The sequence below is a fragment of the Pelophylax lessonae genome (assembly GCF_965119305.1).
Source record: "Pelophylax lessonae genome assembly, chromosome: 1".
Lineage (NCBI taxonomy): Eukaryota > Metazoa > Chordata > Amphibia > Anura > Ranidae > Pelophylax > Pelophylax lessonae.
The window spans coordinates 522,719,906-522,735,570 of NC_138768.1; positions in this window are offsets into that span (position 1 = coordinate 522,719,906).

Below are 15,665 nucleotides of genomic sequence, written 5' to 3' on the forward strand. Positions count from 1 at the left end.
GCAAACTGTCCTTGTAAGTACAGAGGTCAGGCTTTTGTGTTTACAAGTGACAGTGATGAGCTGAAAAAAAGTCCTGATTCTTCTTAATGGCTTTGCAGTGCCAGAGTCTACTAAATAATGGATGTTACTGACACTCAGGGCTGTTCTTTCCTCAGTCTGGACTGACTGCTGTGATGCAGCCATCTGAGAGTTCACATAATTGTTATATAAAGGAATTGGTAATGAGAGGGATAGGTGGGATTGTGAACCTCGCGCTTATGGAGAGTGTAAATACCATATGTATTGTGTTTATCTTAAAGTTAGCTGCCTGCTGCAAGAAAAAAGTGCTAGTGCTTTTTGATAGTTGAGGTCAGTGTATGCAGCGCTGCTATAAATTAACTAAATTCACTGTGTCCTTAAAAGCTCACCTGTGCTAGTAAGTAATCAATAAAGTGCCAATAATGTGCAATAGCTGTGCAAAAAAACAATGAAAATGTGCAAATAATGCAATATGAAAATCATATAATAAAGTGCAATCTTAGTGCATATTCATAGAGTCCATGTAACAGTCCTTCAGTGGAAAACAGAAGCTTGATGCTTGTTCCGTGCTGCTTTGGGGTGTCCCCCTTTGGGTATCTACTTACCACTATGTGGTTTGATTGAAGCAGAATGTGCTGACACTGAATTCCTTAGACTCCTAAAGGGCTGTTGTGCTGTTGTTGGAAGCGATCCTGTCTCAAGGTAGAGTGATCCCGGGTATCCTCATAAAGATAAAAAAGCTCATCATAGTGAGGACCGTTTTAAAATTCATTTATTGCAGTAAAACCAATGGGATACTCAAAAACATAGTTAAAATAAAAGCCTGTGTCACAAATCCTATACACGGTACGGTGGTATGCTGCTCCCGCAGCGTGCGCTTCACCGACCGGAAGTCACGTGGCTGCCTCTCGGCCAATGGCTAGACGCGTTTCGCTGTAAACACAGCGTCATCTGTAGCTGGCTAATCGAGTGTGCCACTAGTGCTATAAGTACATCCATGCTGAGTAGCTCTTCCACTATTCTGAATTCTAAAGTATACTTTCTGAAAATACTTTAATGGTTGTTTCCTTTATTCTGTGTGCTGTTTGCATAAAGTGTCTCTTGCAATTCTTAAATATGTATATGTATTGAATTAGCGATCTTTACGATTATTACTAATATGCGCCCTTGTTATTTGGTGTTGCCCCCTAGTGGTGACTTTGAAAATTGTCCGTCCCGGCAACCACCATATAATAGTGCAATAGGACAACTATGTGCTGATCCCATCGGATCATTATAGTGTGATAGGAGACCTTTTGATTAATCATGTCTATACCCTAAGCATTATAATAATTTCTCTTGGAGTGGCCATGCTTACTCCAATCTTTTGATCTATATCGTGCAATTATTTAAAGTGATATGTGCTAAATGGGTGTGTGGCCCCCTACTGGTCCGTGTGAGGAACTGTTTTTATGCCATACCTATGCTCAAACCATACATGTGCCAATTTTGACAAATCTTACCGATTTTTGTTCAATATATTTTCTGCATTTTTCTCAATGATGTATAATTTCACTTTGTAGCTTCACTTGTATCAGGGATATGTTATAATAATTATGGATAAAAATTAAAAATCATTTATGAAGCAGTTAATATCAATTTCTACGTTTAAACCCTTGGGTGCCATGCTTCCTTATTTGTGTATCCACCAAGTCTCGTTCTGTGAGATAGCTCTCTTCATATTCGTGCCCCTCCAGTGTTTTACGATAGTGTCTATCCCACAGAATTTCAACTTGCTTGGATCCTTGTTGTGGCAGATACGGAAGTGGTTAGACAAACTGTGCTTTTTGAACCCTTTTTTGATATTTGTAATGTGTTCTCTCAGTCTAATCCGTAGTTCTCTTGTTGTGCATCCCACATACTGGAGACCACACTCACATTCTAATAGATAAGTGACATGTGTGCTTCTACATGTAATGAACTTATCTATTTTAAATTGTTGTCCTGTGACTGTAGATTGGAATTGTGTTTCTTTTCTTGTTTTGTTGTTCTTTTTACATGTGCGTGTAACGCTTCTGCGTTTCTTATATGGTGTGGATTTTCAGCTGCAGAAATAGTTCCACGTCAGTAGTCATGTAAGAGATATGCTGAGATACCATTCCCAACCTCAATGACTCATCATGTGTGGAAGGTCTTATTTCAGCCAGTAAATACACACAATTAGCAAGCTGGTTCCTAGAATGACTTTATGTATGTGGTAACACAATGATGAAGGTTGAGGGATAGGTTGAGTGGAGGTGGTAGGTGATAGACACTTGAAGGTGAGACAGTAGCAGATGGATGCAGGAAGGTTTAGCAATGTTGTATGGTAGCAGATGACAGAATAGCAGGTGGACATACAAAAGAGATCAACCCAGTGCAGAAAAGTAGCAGTAGTCTCAAGAGCTAGCAATCTAGTTATGCAGATGTGATAAACAGTCTTTACTATGCAGAGCTAGATAGTGTAAGCTTAGTATAAGTTTATAGAGAATTCCCCTGCGGGGTACTTAGCACTATTAGCGATACAGCCGAAGGGTGTTTCAGGAGAGGCGGATGATCCAGTAGCGGGATACAGGGATCAGCGCAGCGAGGTTCCGTCAGCGAAGTAAGCTTGCAAGCATGGAAGCTTCAAGCAAGGTTAGCATCCAGGTAAAGGTGTTTGAACGAACACATGTGAGTGAGAACCGGCGCTTTAAATAGCCATCTAGTCCGGCGCTGGGTGATGACAGCTCCAGTCTTAAAGGTGTATGCGCACCTTTCCAAAAGTAAATGGTGGGGCGCATACACTTGTAGAAAGTGTAATTTAGGGTACTAAAGGTACCGGAACATTACAGTGCGGCATATGACACAATTGCCGCACCTGTAATACCCTTTTTGGTCTAGGAATGTGTTCAATTTCTTAGGAGGATCCGGTACGTTTTTGGCTAGTTTATCTTTTAAAATGGGGGGGTCTTCTGTATATAAACTGTGTTTTTTTTTGGTAAAATCTTGTTAAAAGTTGGATCTCTCAATAAAATAGGCCAGTGTGCTTTAAAAAAAATTTCTAATTGTTTGTACTGTTTACTGAACTCTGTGCAAAAAGTTGTTTGGTAAGGTTTATTCGTTTTTTTACTTGGTTTTAATAATTCCTTTCTGTCCAATTTCAAAACTTTTTGTTGAATGTGGTGTAGAGTTGATGGTTTATACCCTTTATCTTGGAATCTCTGTATTAGTACCTCGGATTGTGTTAGATAATCTTGCTCTGACTTGCAATTTCTTTTAATCCTGAGCATTTGCCCTTTCGGTACCGCTGATAGCCATTTGGGATGATGGTTACTATTCATTGGAATGTAACTATTTCTGTCGGTACTTTTGAAAAATGTTTTTGTGGACATTTGGTTGTCGAATTTGGAGATAGTTAAGTCTAAGTAATTAATTTCTGACTGATTTATGGTGGCCGTAAAATAAATTTCGTACCTGTTATCGTTCATATGTTCAATGTACTCTGCCAGGGATTCTTGTGATCCTTCCCATATAATTAAAATATCGTCTATATAGCGCTTGAAGCCTCGTAGCTGTGGGTGGGGATGTTTAAAAATGTACTCCATTTCCCACTTATTCATAAAGATGTTGGCTACTGTAGGTGCGTACTTTGCCCCCATCGCTACGCCTTTAATTTGCTTGAAAAAGTGCTTGCAGTGCCAAAAATAATTATTGCACATTGCCAATTCTAAAATGTCTAAGATAAAATCAATTTGAGACGTGGGTAAGGATTTGTCTTCCTGCAGAGCCCATTTTACTGCTGCCAAAGCATCTTTCTGTTTAATGTTTGTGTACAATGAGTTAACATCCACACTTGCTAAAATCGCATTGTCTGTTGTACTCATATTTTCAATGTAATTTATTACGTCTTTACTATCTTTGAGGTAGGATGTTGTTTTTTGTGCAAGAGGCTGTAAATGGTAGTCTATGTATTCTCAGATTCTTGCGAATATAGATTCGATTCCATTGATAATAGGGCGTCCGGGCGGTTTAATTTGACTCTTATGTATTTTTGGTACCTGGTATATAATGGGCCTTTTAGGTGCATCAGGTACCAAATATCAATACCAAAATAGGGTTTCCATCCGTCTGGATTTCAGGAACAGGATCGGATCGGATATCGGCGGGTATCAGCGGAGATGTCACCGCTGACATCCGCCGCTCCATAGGGGTGCATGGAGCATCCGATCAGGTCTGCCTAAAAAAAATTACAGGCGGACCTGATCAGAAAGCCCATGTATAAGGGGTGTAACTAGCATGTCTGGTGTGAATTAATTAACAACAAGCTTAGAGCTTTTTCTAGAGTTGTATGAAGTACTCGAAACCCATACTTGAGTAAAAGTACAAGTGCTCGATCAAAAAGTGACTTGAGTAGAAGTGGAAGTGCTCAATCAAAAGGTGACTTGAGTAGAAGTACTAAAGTATTCAATATTTTTTGTACTTAAGTATTGCAAGTAGTTTTTTTTAAATTTTGCTACTCAAGTACTGAAAGTAAAAGTACCAGTAGTTTTGAAAAAATAATTGCTACTCATGTACTGAAAGTAAAAGTACAAGTACTGTGTTATGTAGTTATTAAAGAAAGAAGTCAAAAGTTTGAACATCATATTGTTTTTTATTATTTCAAATGCAGCTTTTATTTATACATACAGTAGCATTTATTTTCGTATGCGCTGATAATACACATGTTTTGAGCTTCATGAGACCTGCCATCTACTGTTCTGGCAGTGGTCATTTTTATAATAGTAACGAGTAACTATGCAGCACAAAAAAAAAAAATATCGGAGTAGAAGTATTGAAATCATTAAAAAAATGTAGTGAAGTAAAAGTGGAAGTAGGAAAAAAAAATTCTACTCTAGGAAAGTACAGATACCGCCTTTCGGTACTTAAATACAGTAGTGAAGTAGTTCTACTTAGTTACTATACATCTCTGGCTTTTTCACTGTAGTCTATAAAATATGTAATATTGCTCTTGGTGTAGAAACACAACCCTTCAGTTTAAAGACTCTTATAAGAAGCTATTAATAAAGCAGCAAAACTAGTAATTTTTCTTGCCATATCTTGCTGGCTCTTAGCTCTTTCTAAAGGTTTATACAATTATGAACTGGTAAATGGGAAAGGCAATGGCAAAGTGATAATAAGAAAGTGAAAAGGTCATGAGAAAAAATGTTTCACAAGTTTGAATATTTATGGTTGAATATATATTTATTGTCTTAACAAAGTTTTCAAGAAACGGTACAGGTAAACCAATACAAGGATATAGATTATAACATATGTTTTAACAAAAATCAGTCCATGGATCTTAGGGGTATTGTTGTCCCCAAGGTATGGAAATAACATGTACATCATAAAAAGTAGAAAAATATAAAAGTCTCTGATGTCTCCATGAACGATATAAACAGTATAACACTAAATATGTAATAAAACTTCTCAGTGTCCAGAGGTATTGGTAACCGGAATAGAAAAAGATCTTTGGTTATCTTGAAAGGGAAAAGAGGCAGAGAAGAAAAGAAAGAAAGAGAGAGGCCAGGTGTGGAAGAGGGAGGGAAGGTATGAGCATAGGTGATTCTGTGGAAGATGAGGGTGGTAGACCTCAATCGAGGGCTTGAGCTTTACAGGTTTCGTGGTGTTTGATTGCATGATGTAGAGAATCCAAGCAGATGTATTGCAGCCATATCCCCCACGTTTCAATAAAATGTTCCCATTTATCTAGTTCCCTGGCCCGAAATTCCTCCATAAGCATGATATAATTTACCTCACTTACCCAAGATGCCAGAGATGGTGCTGATGGGTTTTTCCAGTATCTGGAGATCAACTGTCTAGCTGCTGACAGAAAAAATCTTAATAAAGTATGTTTCTGGAATTCAGGAGTGCCTGGGAGAATGGATAGTAGGGCTACCTGGGGGGAAGGGGTGAGGAATATACCATATACCTTGATGCATGTTTTAAAGATTCAAGACCAAAAAGGGCGGATGCCTGGGAAGTCCCCCCAGATGTACATATACGTTCCTATCCCCTATTGACAGCACCAACACGTCTCCGAGGAGGCGGGGAAGATCCGGTGAATGGTGACAGAATCTCGGTACCATCTAGATAGTAATTTGAAATTTTTCTCTTGGACGTAATCCGACGTAGAGGACTTATGAGTAAAGTGAAAAGCGACATTCCAATCTTCAGTGGAGACTTCCGACCCCAGCTCCTCCGACCATTTTTTCCTAAATTTAGGGAGTGTGTCATGAGTGTGGGACAGAATGGATTGATATATCGCTGATAGAGTGTGGCGGGGTGTCTCCGAAAGAAGGCACAAACGTTCAAAGTCCATTAAGAGTCTTTGTATTTGCCCTGAAGCTAGCAGCGTCTTACAGTAAGTTGACAATTGAAAATTGGTCAACCAATTAATCAGATTTGAGGTCGATGTAGGTGAGGTCACAAAGAACCCGTGTAGGATCTACAAAGGACCTGGCGGTGGGCCAGGATTGTCGATCGTAAGTACCAAAGGAGAGTGCTCTATTTCCTCCAGGAAGTTTCGGATTGTCGAAGAGCGGGGTTAACGGTCCTGGATCAGAGGTAAGTAAGTAAGTCTCCCTCTGACAGTACCACACTTGAAGAGCAGCTCTGGTCAGTGGGGAAAGAGTGGTGATGGAGTTATACAGAGGGTCATAGTAAAGCACAGAGATCAAGAGGGGACATATCTTGTTCTAAAAGTGTAGTCGCTTTGGAGAGTGGTCTGGGAAACCAGTCTAGCAATCTGGATGTAATAGCAGAAGCGTAGTAAATCTCAAAGTCTGGGAGGCCCGCTCCTCCTCGTGATTTAGGATAGCAGGGTAGCCTGTGTTTCAGTCTAGGGCATCCTCCATGCCAGATGAATCTGATCATAAGAGAACAAAGCAAGCGAAAGAAGGGAGAGGGTAGTGTGATTGGAACAGTTTGGAATAAATATAGTATTTTAGGGAGTATGCCCATTTTTATTGTATTGATCCGAACGAACCAGGAGGCACGAATGTCATGGCAAGATTCAATTTTAGTGAGGAGAGTGCTATAATTGAGGGCATATAAGTCTGCATAATGCGTCGGGATCGCTGTACCAAGATGGGTAAGGGCCTTGGGTTGCCAGCGGAACGGGAAGTTTGATTTAATTAAAGAGAGGGTGTTTTTAGGTAGAGAGATGTTCAAGGCTTCCGTCTTGTAAAGGTTCAGTTTGAAATTACTGTGTATTCCAACTTTTTGGATCTCAGTTAAAATAGAAGAGATGCTAATGTGAGGTTGAGTGACATATAATCGAAGGTCATCCACATAAATAGACAGCTTACAATGTGCAGAAGGAGTGTGTATACATTGGATGAAGGGATTTGATCCTCTGGCTTGTGCCAGGTGTTTAATTACAATGGCAAATAGTAAAGAGGACAAAGGGCAACCCTGCCTGGTGCCATTAGATATTGTAAAATGTCTGGAGTTGATGCCATTAACTCATACCGAAGCAAAGGGGTTAGAGTTCAGTGCCATGATACGGTAAAGCATCTTAGGTCCCAATCCAATCTGAAGGAGTGTATGGCGAAGGAAAGACCAAGGGGAAGTTTATCTGAGCGAAAATTAATTTCCTGCAGCAAGAGGATTTGTGTGTGGGCCTTATGAAAGTGATAAAGAACCTGTTTCCTCTTCTCACTCTTCTCAGGGACATTATAGCCCCTGCAGTTAAATGAGGAAACTTTTTAAGATACCGGGGTAGCCATGTTATGTATATCAAAAGGTTGTATGAGGTACAGTATCTCACAAAAGTGAGTACACCCCTCACATTTTTGTAAATATTTTATTAGAAATGACACTTTGCTACAATGTAAAGTAGTGAGTGTATAGCTTTTAAAACAGTGTTAATTTACTGTCCCCTCAAAATAACTCAACACACAGACATTAATGTCTAAACTGCTGGCAACAAAAGTAAATACACCCCTAAGTGGATATGTCCAAATTGTGCCCAAAGTGTCAATATTTTGTATGCTCACCATTATTTTCCAGCACTGCCTTAACCCTCTTGGACAGGTTGCCACTGCACTCCTCTTCCACTCCTCCATGACGACATCACAGAGCAGGTGGATGTTAGAGACCTTGAGCTCCTCCACCTTCCATTTGAGGATGCCCCATAAATTCTCAATAGGGTTTAGGTCTGGAGACATTCTTGGCCAGTCCATCACCTTTACCCTCATCTTCTTTAGCATGGCAAGGGTCGTCTTGGAGGTGTGTTTGGGGCCGTTATTATATTGGAATTATATTGGAATACTGCACTGTGGCCCAGTCTCTGAAGGGAGGGTATCATGCTCTGCTTCAGTATGTCACAGTACATGTTAGCATTCATGGTTCCCTTTAATGAACTTTAGCTTCCCAGTGCTGGCAGCACTCATGCAGCCCCAGACCATGACACTCCCACCACACTTGTCTTTGTACTCCTCACCTGGTTGCTGCCACACACGCTTGACACCATCTGAACCCATTAAGTTTACCTTGGTCTCATCAGACCACAGAACATGGTTCCAGTAATCCATGTCTTTAGTCTGCTTGTCTTCAGCAAACTATTTGCGGGCTTTCTTGGGCATCATCTTTAGAGGAGGCTTCCTTCTGGGACTACACCTATGCAGACCAATTTGATGCAGTGTGCGGCGTATGGTCTGAGCACTGACAGGCTGACCCCCCAACCCCTTCAATCTCTGCAGCAGTGCTGGCAGCACTCATATGTCTATTTCCCAAAGACAACCTCTGGATATGACGCTGAGCACGTGCACTTAACTTCTTTGGTTGACCATGGCTAGGCCTGTTCTGAGTGGAACCTGTCCTGTTAAACCACTGTATGGTCTTGGCCAGCGTGCTGCAGCTCAGTTTCAGGGTCTTGGCAATCTTTTCATAGCCTAGGCCATCTTTATGTAGAGCAAAAATTTTTTTTTTCAGATCCTCAGAGAGTTCTTTGCCATGAGGTGCCATGTTAAACTTTCTGTGACCAGTATGGGAAAGTGAGAGTGATAACACCAAATTTAACACACTTTCTCCCCATTCACACCTGAGACCTTGTAACACTAACGAGTCACATGACACTGGAGAGGGAAAATGGCTAATTGGGCCCAATATGGATATTTTTACTTAGGGGGTACTCTTTAATGACTGTTTTAGACATTAATGGCTGTGTGTACATTTACACTGTTATACAAGCTGTATACTCACTACCTTACATTGTAGCAAAGTGTAATTTCTTCAGTGTTGTCACATGAAAAGATATAATAAAATATTTACAAAAATGTAAGGGGTGTACTCACTTTCATGACATACTGTATATATTAGGAAAGAGCCCATGTCCACTCAAAGGCATCAGGAGAATTGGGAGGGAGACAAGAAAAGGGAGGAAGAAACGGATTTAGAAATAGAGAAACATGAGGAAAATTATGATTCAGTGAAATGAGGATATTACACCCTCTAGTGGCATACATTATACTAATGAAGAGAAAAGGTATCCATGGCACATAATGCCAGGAAAAAAGTACTACAATGCATAGTAATATCAGGGCCTCTGAGGGCACTAAAAAACTGTATAGTGGGGTCCGTGTTAAGCACATATGGTGGCCTGCACACCCCAGGCCTAAATAAATTGGTAACTGGGCGGCTCAAGGGACCCTAAAAAAAAAGGCTCGAGCCTGTCAATGATAATAACAATCAAAAGTAACATCAATAAAACATTCAATAAAGGGCTCATAACCAGCAAGTAAACAGAATGTTCTGACAAGGAGGGATAAAAGAGAAGGGGAGAAATATATATGGGTAGACAGCAATGTCTTATGACTCCAGAAGAGTACAAAACTTGAACAGGGAGATCTCCAGTATAAAGCAACTGGTGGTTTAAAACATGGAGCAATTAAAGTATTCATCCTGCAGAGGATTTGGAGGTGGTTGATCTGGAGCGCTTCTTCTTCTGGCAGGGTTGCCATCTAGTAGAGTTAGGTCACCGAAAATAAATAGATATTTGTGGCAGTTTAAAAGTCCCAAGAAATGCAGGTAGGGCTCCTAAAGTGCGGAAAACTGCAGATTTGCCTTCATGAGAGTCAGAGAGTTGAAAAGGAAATCCTCGTCTATATTTAATAAGTTTTACTTGGAGTGCCCCTGTTAAGGGTTACAGGGTTCAGCGCATAACCAAAGTTAGCTTAGATAGGTCAGGCAATAGCAGAACTGGGGTCCCATTAAAGAGGATGGTTTCCTGCGAGCGAGCTGCTTGCATAATGTCGGCTTTAATCCTGTAAAAGTGAACCCTGCATATCACATCCCTGGAAAACGCAGGGTTTGAATTTTCTGGGCCTAGAGCTCTGTGAGCGAGATCTAGTTCCAGCTGCGTTTCTTTAGGCTTTTGCAATAACTCATTGAAAATCGCTGTTGCAGCAGCATTTAAATCTTGTTTTTCAATCGTTTCAGGTAGGCCTCGGATGCAAATATTATTTCGCCTGTTTCTGTTTTCCTGATCATCATGCAAGTAAAAAAGTTGCTGTATTTCTGCAGTATGCTGCAAGATAGCTTCATGATTGTTTAAGGTGCTGAACGTGTCTTCTACAGTGTGTTTAACATCCTCCATTCTGCCTGATCTCTACGGAGATCAGCCATATCCTGCTTATTGGAAAATTCAAGTCTTTTAACATAGGCCTCAAAATCATGTACTGGTGGGGACAGTGCCATCTTAAGAGCATTAAAGGGCCCCGGGCAATGCAGGGTACTGGGGCCCCGCCTACACAATCACCCAAGAGAATAAAATTTGAATTATCGATAAGGCGATATTTATTGGTACAGCAGTGCCAGGCTATTGACAGCTTCCAGGTTCAGCGGCTGGATCCGGTGAAAACACACACAGAGGGGAGTCAGACTCGCCTGTCCTGTGTGTGCCTGTTCCTGTGGAGGCGGACAGGCATTCCTGCAGTTGTGGGCTCCCCCTCAACAGCCCAAGTGGCCTGACAGCAGCGCAGGGCCGACAGGTGCTTGCACCTGCTAAGTTCAGCGGCGTGATGCACACAGGAATCAGGACTAATGCTTGGCTGGGGCTGGGTCACTTGACAGGTGGGGCCCCCTGGGCAAGTGGGGCCCCCAGGCAACTGCCCAGCGTGCCCATTCGGTAAGATGGCCCTGGGTGGGGAGGGCTTTATGTAAGTCTCCATGTCCCAGCCCTCAGTGGAGTGTTGGGAGGTGGAAGAAGGACAATCTGACTGCAGTGACCCGCGATCCAACTCTTGTGGGGATCTAGTGCAGTGCCTGGTTCTCACCTGAGATGTCGTTTGCTGTCCCGAGGAGCTGGCTGCCACCATCTTGGATCCCGGGGGGGATGTGCCGTGCTGTGCAGTCCTAGATCGGGCAAAAAAACGTCCAATTTCTCCTTCTTTGTGTGAGCCAGGTGTTCCACGGCTCTCACTGAGACTTCTTCTCCCCATATCAGCCTTTAAAAGTTGTGGATGGATGTAGATGGTTGCTGGGAGCCGTGTTATATCCCTGTGTGTGCGGGAGCTGAGATAGGAAGCAGCTTACTCAGTGATGCGCTCAGCCTCGTCCACAAGTTTGAATATTTAAAAGAATATGTTTTTTTTTTGGACTCTAGGATTGTTGCCACTGCCGCTAAAAGCTTATTTAGCTTCCTTTGTTTGTTCACTTATCCATGTAAATGATGCTGATTATTTATTTTTGTGGAGCCTTGGAGCCCCAGAACGCAAAGGAAATTCTGTTATGCAAATTCAGAGCAGAGCCCAGTTAAACACACTGCCTCCCACTTCCTACAAGATAATGCTCAATGCCTGGCAAACCAATCACTAGGCCTGAATATTGTCACAAAGGGGAAGGGGTCCTGTTTAAGCATATGCAAATCTAGACTTTAGAAGGACAGAAACTTCAGAAGTACCAGTGGTGCTCCATCAGAGAGGGGCAGGTTCATCATAATAAGAGTGTGGTGTTACATAATATTTTTTTTTCCTCACAACATTGACATTGGTTAACCACAGTACAGGCTTTTTTTCTGTGTCCCCGGCGGCTGGCGGCTCTCCTCCTTCCTCACACTGCAGTCTCCGTGTAAGAAATGAGCGCTGGCGATGAGAGATGATCTCATATGTTTACATATGAGATCATCTCTCATTGGGCGGTCCGATCACGTGGTGAATGGCAGCTGTGATTGGCCATTCACCACGATCTGTGATCGGCTGTGTCCAAGGGACACGGCCGACACAGATTTTCCCCGATGCACGCTCGCGGGGGAGCGTGTTACTGGGAGGCCGTATAAAGACGGCCTCCCGAAAATGTGAGTCCGCGCTGCAGCCGTACATAGGCTGTAGCGCGGATGGGAGGTAGTTAATCACTTTTTTCTCTTTGCTTCTGAATTCATAGTACTTAAGCATCTTTTCTGAGACAGCTTTTAAACTTTCCATGATACAGACTAGTTTACAATAGGGGGCTGTGTAGGAAGACTACTCACAAATACAACTTAACTACATCCCATCCGCGCTACAGCCTATATACGGCTGCAGCGCGGACTCGAATTTTCGGGAGGCCGTTTTTAAACGGCCTCCCAGAAGCAGGCTCCCCGCGCGCTCCCGCGAGCGCGCATCGGGGAGAATCTGTGTCGGCCGTGTCCCTTGGACACGGCCGATCACAGATCGTGGTGAATGGCCAATCACAGCGGCCATTCACCACGTGATCGGACCATCCAATGAGAGATGATCTCATATGTAAACATATGAGATCATCTCTCATCGCCGGCGCTCCTTCCTCACACGGAGCCTGCAGTGTGAGGAAGGAGGGGGAGCCTCACAGCGCTGGGGACACAGAGACATGTAATCAGGGCACTGATCACCAGTGCCCTGATTACTGCAAGGTAAAAAAACATACACACATTGCCCCCAACAGTGCCCACAGTGCCCGCCATCAGTGTCCCCCATCAGTGCCCACAATCAGTGCCCATAGTGCTGCCAGTCAGTGCCCATCAGTGCCTGCTCATCTAGGCACTGATGAGCACTGACTGGCAGCACTATGGGCACTGAGTGTGGGCACTGATGGTGCTGCCCACCAGTGCTCATCAGTGCCGCCCATCAGTGCTCATCAGTGCCACCCGTCAGTGTCCATCAGTGCCATCCGCCAGTGCCCATCAGTGCCGCCTCTCAGTGCCCATCAGTGACGCCCGTCAGTGGCGCCTCTCAGTGCCTAGCAGTGCCGCCTCTCAGTGCCCAGCGTGCCACCTCTCAGTGCCACCTCTCAGTGCCCAGCAGTGCCGCCTATCAGTGCCGCCTATCAGTGCCGCCTATCAGTGCCGCTTATCAGTGCCGCCTATCAGTGCTCATCAGTGCGGCATATTAGTACCTCCTCATCAGTGCCCATAAGTGCCACCTCATCAGTGCCCATAAGTGCCACCTCATCAGTGCCAATCAGTGCCACCTCATCAGTGCCCATCAGTGCCGCCTCATCAGCACACATCAGTGAAGGAGAAAAATTTATTTTCAAAATTTACTCGCAGAAAATAAGAAAAACTTTTTTTTTTTTTTCAAAATTTTTTGTCTTTATTCTTTTTTTTTGTAAAAAATAAAAAACCCAGAGATGATTAAATACCACCAAAAGAAAGCTCTATTTGTGTGAAAAAAATGATAAAAATTTCATATGGGTACAGTGTAGCATGACCGCGCAATTGTCATTCAAAGTGTGACAGCGCTGAAAGCTGAAAATTGGCCTGGATGGGAAGGGTGTTTAAGTGCACAGAAGGCAAGTGGTTAATTATTAGACCAAAACACAAATTACAATAAAATGACTCATTGTACCCTATTATTTTCATATCCTCTAACAAAAAAGTTTGTTACATATGAAATGTCAAAAACCCTAAAAGGTTGACCTATGTCTCCCAAGCCTAAACAACTTAAAGTAAGCCTGATTTTTACATAGTCATCATTTGCCTATAAATTCTGCTGCTTCTTTTCTGAGACCACTTTTAAACTTTCCATGATACAGATTAGTTTACAATAAGGGACTGTGTAGGAAGACTACTCACAAACAGACTAGTTTACAATAGGGGACTGTGTAGGAAGACTACTCACAAATACAACTTAAGTATCAGACCGAAAAACAAATTACAATAAAATGATTCATTGTAACCTATTATTCTTATATCCTCTAACAAAAAAGTTTATGATACATATGAAATGTCAAAAGCCCTAAAAGGTTGACCTATGATGTCTCGCAAGCTTAAACAATTCAAAGTAGGCCTGATTTTTACATAGTCATCATTTGCCTATAAATTCAGCTGCTTTTATTTCTGGATCTAATATTGGGTTTGCGATATGGTTTTTATTGAAGATAGCCAGAGGTGGGGGACTTGAGTCACATGACTTGACTTAAGTCAGACTTAAGTTACCAGTTTGATGACTTGAGACTTGCTTGACTAAATTTAATAAAAGACTCGACTTGACTTTGACTTGGTATTCATGACTTGAGACTTGACTTTGACTTGGTATTCATGACTTGAGACTTGACTTTGACTTGGTATTTATGACTTGAGACTTGACTTTGACTTGAGACATATAACTCGAAATGACTTTACTTTTTCAAGTTATTAAATATTTGCATTTTCTCAAGATGCGTTAAAGCAAAATGAATGTGCCTGTTATGTTTCTGACACCACAGTCACTTAAAACACCTCAGTGTGTTCTGATTTTTAGGACACTGGCTGTTTAACAATGGAAATACTTTAGTGACAGTGGTGTTGAAACATGACCGGACGAAGGATTTTCAGCTGTTTGGGCATTCAACGTGTTTCTTTAATATGCCAAGAAAAAAGTACTAAGCAGTTTTGTTAATGTTGAAAATAAAACAAAACCTTTCCTGACCACTGACTTTTAACTGATTTAAAGGTGAAAATTGGGGTAGATCAGTATTTTGACTTGATTTGTGACTTGACCAAAATAAATGACTTGACTTGACTTGCTTGACTTCTAGCAGGGACTCAACTTGACTTGCTTGCTTTTCGCCACAGTATCTTGGGACTTACTTGAGACTTGAAGGTTGACTTGAGACTTGCTTGTGACTTGCACATGTGTGACTTACTCCCATGTCTGAAGATAGCATCTGCATATGTATTTTGTGTATTTTGTCATTATATGCTTAGTTTGAAATGCCAATTTTGTGATAGGTTCATTGTAAAGCATGTTTAAAAAGGTAAAGCAAAAAAAAATAAAACATATTAGTACTGTCTCAGAATAAAAGCTAGCATGCAATGTACTGTGTTTGGCACAAACAGTTTTTGCAGGAAATGTCAGCTTTGAGAAATGAAACTGGGGAAAATACTATAGCTTTGGCAATAAGGAACACATAAGGACAGAAACATGCAAGCTGACCTATTTATTTTTGGACCAGAGTGATTTTTAAATTTAAGCTATCTGCCTTTAGATTTAGCAATAACGTTGTCTTTACTTACAATACCAAAGTAATACATAGATTTTTAATTTCAAGACAGTCAAGGCTTTCTTTTGGAAATACGTGTGCATATGAGGTAGCGCTAAACCTTGTTGGTGGGGGTTAGGTCAAATTGTGGAGTGTCCTTGGACTGGGTCTATAGATGAATAGTAAGCCTT